Source organism: Bufo bufo, chromosome 1 (genome assembly GCF_905171765.1).
Source record: "Bufo bufo chromosome 1, aBufBuf1.1, whole genome shotgun sequence".
Taxonomy (NCBI): domain Eukaryota; kingdom Metazoa; phylum Chordata; class Amphibia; order Anura; family Bufonidae; genus Bufo; species Bufo bufo.
In genome coordinates, this window is record NC_053389.1 from 221,320,819 (window position 1) to 221,333,322 (window position 12,504).

At 42.0% G+C, this 12,504-nt stretch overlaps 1 protein-coding gene across 1 annotated transcript in view; it reads left to right on the top strand.

The window, feature by feature from the left end:
* LOC121000988 (solute carrier organic anion transporter family member 1C1-like) overlaps positions 1-12,504 on the top strand; it is a 238,257-nt gene that overhangs the window by 21,066 nt on the left and 204,687 nt on the right. The window lies entirely within an intron of this gene.

Consider the following 12,504-nt stretch of genomic DNA (forward strand, 5'->3'; position numbering starts at 1 on the left):
ATTTAGTATGTACGGGTGACTTGCATTATTCCTTCCCATGTGCATAACCTTATATTTGTCAGTGTTAAAACTCATCTGCCACTTATCTGCCTAAGCCTCCAATCTATCCTGATCCATCTGTAACAGTTTACTGTCCTCTTCTGTGTTAATTACTTTACACAGTTTAGTGCAAAAATTAATATTTTACTGCGCAAACCTTCTACAAGATCATTAATAAATATATTGAAGAGAATTGGGCACAGTATATTGAAGAGAATAGGGCCCAATATTGTAAATATTAACTGTGTAACAGCATACTCCCCGTCTGGCATTGCAAATGTCACTATTACACTATAATGGTAGTTATACAAATGCAAATAAACAACAGTGCAATTTGCTTTGATGTACTGTGGTACCTCACTAGTACAGTGACCCTTCCAATACTAGTGACAGTGACCCAATCTGAGTGTGTACCGATAAAAAACACCCTCTGTTTTCTATCACTGAGCTAGTTGCTTACCCACATACAGACATTTTCTCCCAGTCCAAGCATTCTCATTTTATATACTAACCTTTCATGCGGTACAGTGTCAAGTGCTTTGGAGAAGTCCAGATATGCGACATCCATTGATTCACTTACCTCCTCATAGGAACTGATTAAATTAGTGTGACATGACCCATCCCTCATGAAGCTGAGATGCTGATATGTAGAGATAGCTTTGAGGTTCACCCGGCGGTCGTTTCGCGGCTAACTTTGCGTGTCCGCGATTTGCCGAACATGCGAACATATAGAGATATTCGCGCCCGCCATTCTTTTACATTGTTAAGAACTTTGACCCATGACAAATCCATCAGGTGGTACAGGACAGCCAATTTAGACGTTTCAGCACATGGACATACCCCCTACCTTATAAATAAACCTGATCTGGCCGCCATTTTACATTCAGTGTTTTGCCAGTGTAGGGAGAGGTTGTTGTGTGGAGCAGGGACAGGCTGTTAGGAAAACCAAACGCTAGCTAATAGGGCCACAAAAGTCCTTTTAAGGACTGGTATAGGTATGCTTTCGATAGGTGTGATACACAGAGGGGTGCGATATACTTATAAAATACTTTTATAATGAGTCAAAAACACATAGATCTATATTGTGATCACCTGGAAGACAGGGGCCTAGGGGCTAGGGGCTTACTAGGGCCATTTTTATATAGGGTAAGGTTCCGGATGGGGTCATTCTTATCAAGGTTGGTGGTCTGTGGTTAGGCTATCAGGGCCAGAATAGCACCCCCCTGTAGGGCAATATCAGGGACAGTTATTTGCCCACCCTGTCCTTCAATACCACATCATCATCTAGCCGAGGGATAGATGTTTTTTGCTTTCCCTCCGGGATTCATGGATGTGCACTGGAACCACGCGGATTGTGGTAGGACATATGGTTTCTGATTTGGTGCCGCCGAGCACCTGATTTAGTGCTGCCGAACACTTGTTATTGCCTACCACATCTATGCTTTTTGCTTAACTTTAATAATTTAATTAATTTTCATTTTGAGGGATATCTTTTCCATTCACACGTCCGCAAAATGGGTTCGCATCCGTTCCGCAATTTAGCGGAACAGGTGCAGACCCATTCATGTTCAATGGGGCCGGAATGTGCTGTCCGCCTCTGCATTTGCGGATCCGCACTTCCGCATCCGTGCTTCCGTTTCCGCAAAAAAATAGAACATGTCTTATTCTTGTCCGCAATTGCAGACAAGATTAGGCATTTTCTATTATAGTGCCGGCGATGTGCGGTCCGCAAATTGCGGAATGCACATTGCCGGTGTCCGTGTTTTGCGGATCCGCAAAACACTTACAGACGTGTGAATGGACCGTCATAATTACATTATTAAAGGTTACGTTTTATCTTTATGTATATTCTAATGGATTGCCTTCCTTGTACAATGTTATAATATACTTTCTATGTTAGAAAGTATATTATAGTGCATTTGTATTGTGCGGCAGTTGTGTGTGGTTCTGCTGCGATACTGCAGGCATATAGAGGGACAAAAAATGACAAAAATGGAAAACAGCCACTCTAATTCGAGACAATGTCAATAGTTCATAGGAGAAGATCCTCACGACTGTATCCTTCCTCTATAGGTAAATCCTGGTTGATGGGGAACGGCTCACTGTCCCAGCAGAACCAGACGCGTTTCAGGGTATACACCCCTTCCTCAGTGGTGGTGACCAATGGCTTCAGCCCCTTGTCAAGAATACTGCTTCCTACATTAAGGATACTACTGACATTATTAAACAACTGGAATCTCTGGAGTGGAATGAGGGTTGGGTGTTGGGCACACTTGATGTGAGCTCCCTCTATACGGTGATTGAACATCAAATGGGCATCGATGCCCTAAAGAAACAGTTTCAAATCAGTAATATACAAAAAAATTAGCAACTGATGTTTCTTTTGGAGGGAGTGGACTACATCCTCTCACATAATTACTTTGCATATGAGCAGGATTTCTATGTTCAACTTACCGGTACAGCCATGGGCACCAGGTTCGTCCCCGGCTATACCAACCTTTTTTTGGCACAGTGGGAATCTGAGACCATCGCGCCCAGGTTGGGGGCGGATCTGGTGCTATGGCGCAGATATATCGACGACGTCCTGTTCATATGGAAAGGTACAAGGGAGACCCTAGATGATTTGTTATGGAAATTAATAACAATCAGAGAAATCTGATATTCACCCCGAAGATTAGTGATAAGGAAGTGGAGTTTCTGGACATTAATATAGAAATAGAAGGATGTATGATCAAGTGTAGCACTTTTGTTAAGGAGGTAGCTAGGAATAGCTTTATACGTTTTTCAAGTTGCCATTTGCCGAGATGGTTATTAAACATACCGGTCAGCCAATTTAGGCGACTGAAACGTAATTGTACCGACCAACGACAATTTGAAGAAGAAGCTGTGTCTTTGAGTCAACAGTTTGTGGATAGAGAATATCCAGCACAGACTGTTGAGAAAGCCCTAGAAAAAGTCAGGGATATGAGTAGGGAGGATTTTTTTACCCCGAAATGCATATCCCACAGGAGGAGGTGATAAGGATGATCCTATCTTACCATTCACAATATCGGAAAAAGCGTATAACGTACAGCGGCTCACCCTCGCTACGTATGGGTAGGTGCTCACCCTCTGGTCCTACCCTCAGGACTCAAAGGATAAAGAATTATATAGAGAATTGAGGGGGCACTCACAAAAGGGATCACTAGATAGATGTAGTACAGATATTTATTAATAGTATTAAGAACATCCCCTAAAAATCACTAAAACATATATAAAATAAATATGCACTGACAATATTCACTGACAATATTCCTGACACCAAACTCTAAGGATGAATTAGGGATTGCCGACAATATGATATAATAACACGGTAATTGTCCCAATAAGAGTTCTGTTCCACCCAGGTGCAGGGATAAAGTCAATGGTAATGCAATTGATACCGGCCTGTTGGTGCGGTGATAGTGCTAATGTCCCTTTATCCGTTTAGGACATACAGAGGTAGGTGGCAGATTTGGAGACTGAACTCCAGTACTTACAGTCTCTTAGTCGCTTGCAATGCTCCGGTCTAACCCTTCCTGGCTGGCTCTGTGCAGCGCTGATATCCCAGGCGGCCGTACACTCACCGCGTCCTGCGTTGTGCACTCGGCCAAGACGTGGCGTCCCACGTGACCTGGTTCTCTAGGGTGCCGGCTGGACGCTGCGCTGACGTCACTGGTGTGCGACTTAACCTCCGATAAGTATCGGAGGTTAAGTCGCACACCAGTGACGTCAGCGCAGCGTCCAGCCGGCACCCTAGAGAACCAGGTCACGTGGGACGCCACGTCTTGGCCGAGTGCACAACGCAGGACGCGGTGAGTGTACGGCCGCCTGGGATATCAGCGCTGCACAGAGCCAGCCAGGAAGGGTTAGACCGGAGCATTGCAAGCGACTAAGAGACTGTAAGTACTGGAGTTCAGTCTCCAAATCTGCCACCTACCTCTGTATGTCCTAAACGGATAAAGGGACATTAGCACTATCACCGCACCAACAGGCCGGTATCAATTGCATTACCATTGACTTTATCCCTGCACCTGGGTGGAACAGAACTCTTATTGGGACAATTACCGTGTTATTATATCATATTGTCGGCAATCCCTAATTCATCCTTAGAGTTTGGTGTCAGGAATATTGTCAGTGAATATTGTCAGTGCATATTTATTTTATATATGTTTTAGTGATTTTTAGGGGATGTTCTTAATACTATTAATAAATATCTGTACTACATCTATCTAGTGATCCCTTTTGTGAGTGCCCCCTCAATTCTCTATATAATTCACAATATCGACAGGTAGAAAAAATCATCAGGAAATACTGGTATTTTCACGGATGGTGTACAGGAAACAAGACAAAGCAAAAGAATCTATGACTCACTGGATCCAAAACTAAGGAACAAAAGGGAGACCCCTGCATGAGACCTGTCACTCTCCCTGACTGCTCAGCCTATGCGAACACCCCAAAGGTGGATGGTCGCATATCCACGTACCTCGACTATCTACCACCTGAACACCCTACAATAGTGAGGGGACACGACCACCGGCTCCATACACTAGACACGGAGGGAGTCAGGGTCAACTGAGATCCAGCAAACAGAAAATCACAAATAAAAGTACAGCACTTATCTTTGTAGAAGACTGGGCAATAGGAACAGCATGCACACACACTCCAGGAAGTTGTATAAGCCGCACACTATTGCATTATGGGGAGGAATTTAAAGGGATGCAATCAGTCCAAACACATGACAGCTGAGAGAGGCTAACGAGATGAGGAACTGAAAACCAAAACAAAGAAAACTCAAGGAGGAGGTTCTGAAAGGCTTCTGTCAGAGCTTCTCAGCTGTCTGGTTGTGACAGGTATCTCCTTCTCGATGATAAGATTATAGGGTCCTCCCTCACTAAAGACCCTAAGATTACCTATACAAGAGCAGTTAATCTGGCGGCAAAAGTAGCACCCACCATGAAAGTGGATAGGAAGGGTCTATCTAAAGGTCAAAATTGGCTAGCGACTGGAGGCTTCCATAGATGTGGACGGAGTGGCAATTGCAAAGTTACAAATTTTGCAAGGAAAACAACTAGTATCACCTCCACTCAGAATGCGTTCAGGTTAGACATTAATGAATGTCTGACCTGTGATTCAATTGACGTTATTTATCTATTACAATGTGGATGTCGAAAACAATATATAGGGAGGACAAAGAGGACGCTAAAGAAGAGGGTGGCAGAGCACATGGCTAATATTAGGAAGGGCTATATGCTACACTCTCTTTTTAGGCATTTTAAAGATGCACCCAATTGTGATCCTTCCTCCCTGACATTCATTGCATTGGAGAGGGTGAAGAAACCTTGGAGAGGTGGTAATCATATAGCCTCTATGTCCAGACAGGAGTCCCGTCGCATCTTAGAGTTTGAGTCCCTAATTCCTAGGGGCCTCAATGCTGAATGGGAACTATTTGGATTTCTTTGAGGGATGGGGGGCGAGCCGGGTGGTGACGCAGGTCCAGAGTCTGCCTGTTTATCAGCAGTCTGCTCCTTCCTCCCTGTCCGGCTCTCCTCCCTTTAACACTCTGAGTAAAGTCCTGTGTAGAATTGTGATATGGCAGAATCCCTCTATTTGATGTCAGGACTTCCCAGGTGTGGTCTGTAGTACTACTATGAAAAACGCATCGAAAACGCGGTGAAAACGCACCCAACCGCATATGCGTTTTTTGTAGTTTTTGAATTTATATATGTTCTTATATGTTTTTATATTAGAGGGATGTGTTTGTTATGTAGGAGCCATATATTTTATGCATATTTTATGTAGGTTTTATAATATGTTTTTTATACTATATACTATATTTTTTATACTATATTTTTTGTGATGGATAGTCATGGAGTGATGGAATCTTTCTTTGTAAGACCATCTGACCAAAGGATTGGAGGTGGATCAACAATATGTGGGGTATGAATCTGGTTCTTATGGAGATATAAATGGGAATAGGACTCCAGATCGGATTTTTCTAATGTTCCAATTAGACCAGTCCCACCCACAGCTCACCTTTGGAGATGTATAAAAGGTGGAAGGGGTGTATACCCTGAAACGCGTCTGGCTCTGCTGGGACAGTGAGCCGTTCCCCATCAACCAGGATTTACCTATAGAGGAAGGATACAGTCGTGAGGATCTTCTCCTATGAACTATTGACATTGTCTCGAATTAGAGGCAGGATTGTAAGAAGTGTCCGATACTATACAGCTGCCAAGCCGAGGAGTCACGTGAGAGGTCACGTTTGAGACTCCATACCACGTAGGACGCCGCGTAGGGTAAGATCGGCAGAAAGTTTGAGTGAAAGATCGAGCTGGTGACGATATATGGTAAGAGATATCCTTCACGGTTATTATATCTGATGATCCGATTAAGCTAGCGGGACAGAATCTGGACAGTGTGTGGTGTTGTACTGCCTTGAATATTAAGGCCTTCCATGCGACTCAGTTGGAGCCTTCCACTAGGCTGGAGATAAGAACTTATACTCTGGGATCGCAAACATCTCCTGAGATTATTTGCAAGTAGAGTCACATAACGGACACCTTTGGCGATTGTTGGAAAACATATTCGCAAGGCGATTTTTTTATGATTTTCTTATGAACATTTGTGATTGCCCTGCGATTATTTGAGGTCTATACCTATTGTATACATTGTTTTATTCTATGGATGTTTTTACCATTTTATGTATTGGCTCCTTATATTAAATATGTGCGATTATTGAAGTTTTCACAGAGTACTTGCTGCTTTTTTTCCCAAATTTGGAGTCTCATTATCTATTGCATATAGAGGGACAAGCTTTATTGAAACAAATAATTTCTACTGGTGTGATACACCAGTCGCCCCCCAAATAAACTGATTGAAGCGGGGTGTTATATACCAATATACTTTCTTTATAGTGCATGTGGGTACTGTATAGTGCATTTGCGCATGCGCGTACGCAAAAATTATATTGCCGATATTTCGCATTGAAAAAAATTATGAATGGAGATCCCAAATTCAAATAATACATCTGGTATGTCACTGTCCATGTTGTGGGACTATTTGTCCACTTCTAGTAATTATTTCTTGGCTGCAAATATGAGCTGAAGGTTTTTCAGGTTCGCCTGCCATTAAAATGAATGAGACCCGCCGCAAACTTGCGGTTCGCGAACATTTGATCGTGTTCGTGCGATCGCGTTCGCGAATCGTCCCGGCAGATGTTCGTCCATCATGACCATTACTACTGATATGGCGTTATTTGCTTATTTTCATTGAGGTACTCCAAGATAGCATCTCTTAGAAAGCCTTAAAACAGAATTCTGACTCCGATTGTTGTGATAGCGATCTATCCCTTGTAAGACCTCTATGCCTGGTCTGTATAAGCAGATATAATCACTGCGGACAATCCTCATCAGATAGCTGAACTCACCAATACTGTAATCATCCACAAAGTTGCTTTATTCTGTACATCAGATAACAGGATTCAGCAGAATGAATGTATCTCAATATTATGTGGTCAAAAGATGATAATTTCTTTAGCGTACCATGAAGAATACATGTGTCCCTGTAACATGTGGCCTGTTAGCTGCATCCATGATACAGGAAGTGCTGTACTCCAGAAGAAGGGTGGAGCATTGCAAACAAAGGAAATGAGTTATAGATCTCAGGGAAGAGAACATGGAAAACAAGTGCATTACCAAACAAAGACCACTAGATGGCAGCATATAACCAACCATAAAAACATTCATAGGAAATGGTTCAAAGAATAAACTATATAAAATTCCATCTACATTAATGTAAATATTAACTGTGTAACAGATTAAACAGTTTACCCACGACAGATGTTAAACTTACTGGCCAATAGTTTCCGGGCTCTGTTTTTGGACCCTTTTTGAATATTGGCACCATATTTGCTTTGTGCCAATCCTGTGGAACACTCCCTGTCAGTATATAGTCCTTAAATATCAGAAATAAGGGTCTGGCTAGGACATTACTTAATTCTCTTAGGATACGGAAGTGTATGCCATCTGGTCCTGGTGATTTGTCTATTTTAATATTTTTAAGAATCCGCTATACTTCTTCCTGGGTCAGACAGGGCACTTTTAATGGGGAATTTACTTTTACATTCTGCATTTCATCTGACAGTTTATTTTCCTCAGTGAATACAGTGGAGAAAAAAATATTTAATAGCTTGCTTTCTCCTCATTGCTCTCTGCAACTCTCCCCTCATTGCTCTGTAGATGGCTGACACCTTCAGATTTATACTTTTTACCATTTATATAAAATTGTAGAACATTTTCGGGTTAGTTTGGATCTCATTGACAATTAATCTCTCGGTCTCTAGTTTGGCTGCTTTTAGTTGTTTTTTACATATTGTATTTATTTCCTTATAGTCTTTCAGTGCTTCCTCACTACCCTCCTGTTTTAGTGATTTAAATGCTTTCTTTTTGTCATTTATTGTTTTCTTTACAGTTCTATCTATCCACATAGTTTTTTTCTTGTTCCTTAACCTTTTATTCCCATAAGGCAGGTACTACTCACAATTAGATTTTAGGATGCTTTTAAAAATATCCCATTTTGTGGTTGTATTTTTATTTTTGAGGACTTTGTCCCAGTTAGTTAGGCCTATGGCCTCTCTTAGTTGGCTAAATTTAGCTTTTTTAAAGTTTGGTATTTTTGTTCCTCCCTGAAGAAACACTCTTTTGAATGACAATTGGAAGGTTATTACTTTATGGTCACAATTTCCCAGGAGTCCTCCAACCTGCACATCTGTTGTTCTGTCAGGTCTATTGGTTAATACTAAGTCCAGACTCTAGTCGGGTCCTGAACCAGTTGGGAAAGGTAATTGTCTTTGGTTATACTGTTTCCTTTATAAAATATACTGGTTTCAGTTTCCCAGTCTATATCTGGGTAGTTGAAGTCCCCCATAATAACGACCTCATGATGATCTGCCGCCTCGTCTATCTCGCTTGCCAAGTCTTTTGTGCTGTCTACACAGAGGTCTAGTCCATAAAATGGCTGCTTATGGAGGGTCATGTGACCAAGTAAATCACATTCTCCTCTCTTCAAATACACTGGACCTGCCATCCCAATTTGCACTGTTGGGAGTTTAGTGCAGGTGCAGGTGCAGTGTGTTTAACTGCAAGATACATCACATGGAGTCACATGACCCTCCATCAGCGGCCATTTTATGGACAGGACCTCTGTGTGGACAACACAGAAGATCTGCCAAAAAAGGGGCATGACATGAAATATAGAAAAACTTCACAGAATATCAACAAAGGCTGCATTAACAATCTTCATATAGTTATCTTACATACAGATTGGTCAAAAGTAGCCAGAAAGTGGACAACCCTTTTAATAATATATATGCATGAGTGTAATGTGGTAATGTGTATGTGGTTTACACCTTTAGATATAAAAGTAGACCAGGGGGTTTCCTAGTGTAGGTTGCGACTTTTTTGTGACTCTTAGGCCCCTTTCACACGAGTGAGTTTTCCGCGTGGGTGCAATGCGTGAGTTGAACGCATTGCACCTGCACTGAATCCCGACCCATTCATTTCTATGGGGCTGTGCACATGAGCAGTGATTTTCATGCATCACTTGTGCGTTGCGTGAAAATCGCAGCAAGCTCTATTTTGTGCGTTTTTCACACAACGTAGGCCCCATAGAAGTAATTGGGGCTGCGTGAAAATCGCAAGCATCCGCAAGCAAGTGCGGATGCGGTGCGATTTTCACGCACGCATCCATGGGTATGGATCATGTGATGGACCATGTGATGAACGCAGTGACGTCATCAAAGGTCCTATTCCTCATAGATGAAGACAGAAGAGATGCCGGCTGCGCGAACATGTAGATTTAGGTGAGTTAAATAATTTTTTATTTTATTTTAACCCCTCCAGCCCTATTTTACTTATAACCATGTTATAAGGGAAAATAATACAATCTACACAACCCCGATCCCAAACCTGAACTTCTGTGAAGAAGTTCGCGTCTGGGTACCACATTCAGTTTTTTATCACGCGCGTGCAAAGCGCATTGCACCCGCGCTATAAAAACTGAACAACGGAACGCAATCGCAGTCAAAACTGACTGCAATTGGGTACCTACTCGCGCGGGTTTGCCGCAAAGCATCCGGACCTTATCCGGACATGCTCGTGTGAAAGAGGCCTTACAAAATTTTCACAGTAAATGAGCCATAATCCAGGACTAATCTCACTTTTAGCTCTTAGGCCTCTTTCACACAAGCGTGACGGATTGGCTCCGGATGCGTTCAGGGTGCGTTCAGTGAAACTCGCACCATTTTGCAAGCAAGTTCAGTCAGTTTTGTCTTCGATTGCGTTCAGTTGTTCAGTTTTTTCCGTGCGGGTCAATGCGTTTTGATGCGTTTTTCACACGCGTTATAAAAAACTGAAGGTTTACAAACATCTCATAGCAACCATCAGTGAAAAAAGCGTTGCATCCGCACTTGCTTCCAGATGCAATGCGTTTTTCACTGAAGCCCAATTCACTTCTATGGGGCCAGGGCTGCGTGAAAAACGCAGAATCTAGAACATGCTGCGTTTTTCACGCAATGCAGAACTGATGCGTGAAAAAAAACGCCCATGTACACAGACCCATTGAAATGAATGGGTTAGGATTCAGTGCGGGTGCTATGCGTTCACGTCAGGCATTGCACCAGTGCAGAAAACTGGCTAGTGTAAAAGGGGCCTTAAACATAGACTACTGTGAAAAGTAGTTAGGATCACGAAATGTCAGTTGCAATAAATTGCGACTTTCTTATGCCACAAAACGGACATATCTGATTTCATAAATGAACCCCATAGTTTGTAAGGCTGAAAATATACATCTGTCCATCCAGTTCAGCATGTTATCCTGCAAGGTTGATCCAGAGGAAGGCAAAAAAAACTTCATGAGGTTGAAGCCAATTTCCCTCATTTTAGGGAAATAAATTTGCAAACATTTCTAAAATTCTGTTTTCATTTTTATTTTAGCACAAGGATGAAACATAACAAATTGTGAAAAAGTAATAGAGTTTCTGAATACAATGCATCTCTGTTGTTTTTAGCTTTCTGGTGTATAAATATAATCCCAGAACTACAGTGAAAATGACACTCAAAGGAAATAGGCCTCTTTCACACGAGCGTGACAGATTGGCTCCGGATGCATTCAGGGTGTGTTCAGTGAAACTCGCACCATTTTGCAAGCAAGTTCAGTCAGTTTTGTCTGCGATTGCGTTCAGTTGTTCAGTTTTTTCCGTGCGGGTCAATGCGTTTTGATGCGTTTTTCACACGCGTTATAAAAAACTGAAGGTTTACAAACATCTCATAGCAACCATCAGTGAAAAAAGCGTTGCATCCGCACTTGCTTCCAGATGCAATGCGTTTTTCACTGAAGCCCAATTCACTTCTATGGGGCCAGGGCTGCGTGAAAAACGCAGAATCTAGAACATGCTGCGTTTTTCACGCAATGCAGAACTGATGCGTGAAAAAAAACGCCCATGTACACAGACCCATTGAAATGAATGGGTTAGGATTCAGTGCGGGTGCTATGCGTTCACGTCAGGCATTGCACCAGTGCAGAAAACTGGCTAGTGTAAAAGGGGCCTTAAACATAGACTACTGTGAAAAGTAGTTAGGATCACGAAATGTCAGTTGCAATAAATTGCGACTTTCTTATGCCACAAAACGGACATATCTGATTTCATAAATGAACCCCATAGTTTGTAAGGCTGAAAATATACATCTGTCCATCCAGTTCAGCATGTTATCCTGCAAGGTTGATCCAGAGGAAGGCAAAAAAAACTTCATGAGGTTGAAGCCAATTTCCCTCATTTTAGGGAAATAAATTTGCAAACATTTCTAAAATTCTGTTTTCATTTTTATTTTAGCACAAGGATGAAACATAACAAATTGTGAAAAAGTAATAGAGTTTCTGAATACAATGCATCTCTGTTGTTTTTAGCTTTCTGGTGTATAAATATAATCCCAGAACTACAGTGAAAATGACACTCAAAGGAAATAGGCCTCTTTCACACGAGCGTGACAGATTGGCTCCGGATGCATTCAGGGTGTGTTCAGTGAAACTCGCACCATTTTGCAAGCAAGTTCAGTCAGTTTTGTCTGCGATTGCGTTCAGTTGTTCAGTTTTTTCCGCGTGGCTGCAATGTGTTTTGATGCGTTTTTCACGCGCGTGATAAAAAACTAAAGGTTTACAAACAACATCTCTTAGATGCCCGGCATCGCGAGCAAGTGGATTAAGGTGAGTTAAATGATTTTTTATTTTTTTTAACCCCCTCCAGCCCTGTTTTACTTAGCATTCTGTATTCAGAATGCTATTAATTTCCCTTATAACCATGTTATAAGGGAAAATAATACTATTTCCAGAACACCGATCCCAAGCCCGAACTTCTGTGAAGAAGTTCGGGTTTGGGTACCAAACACGCGC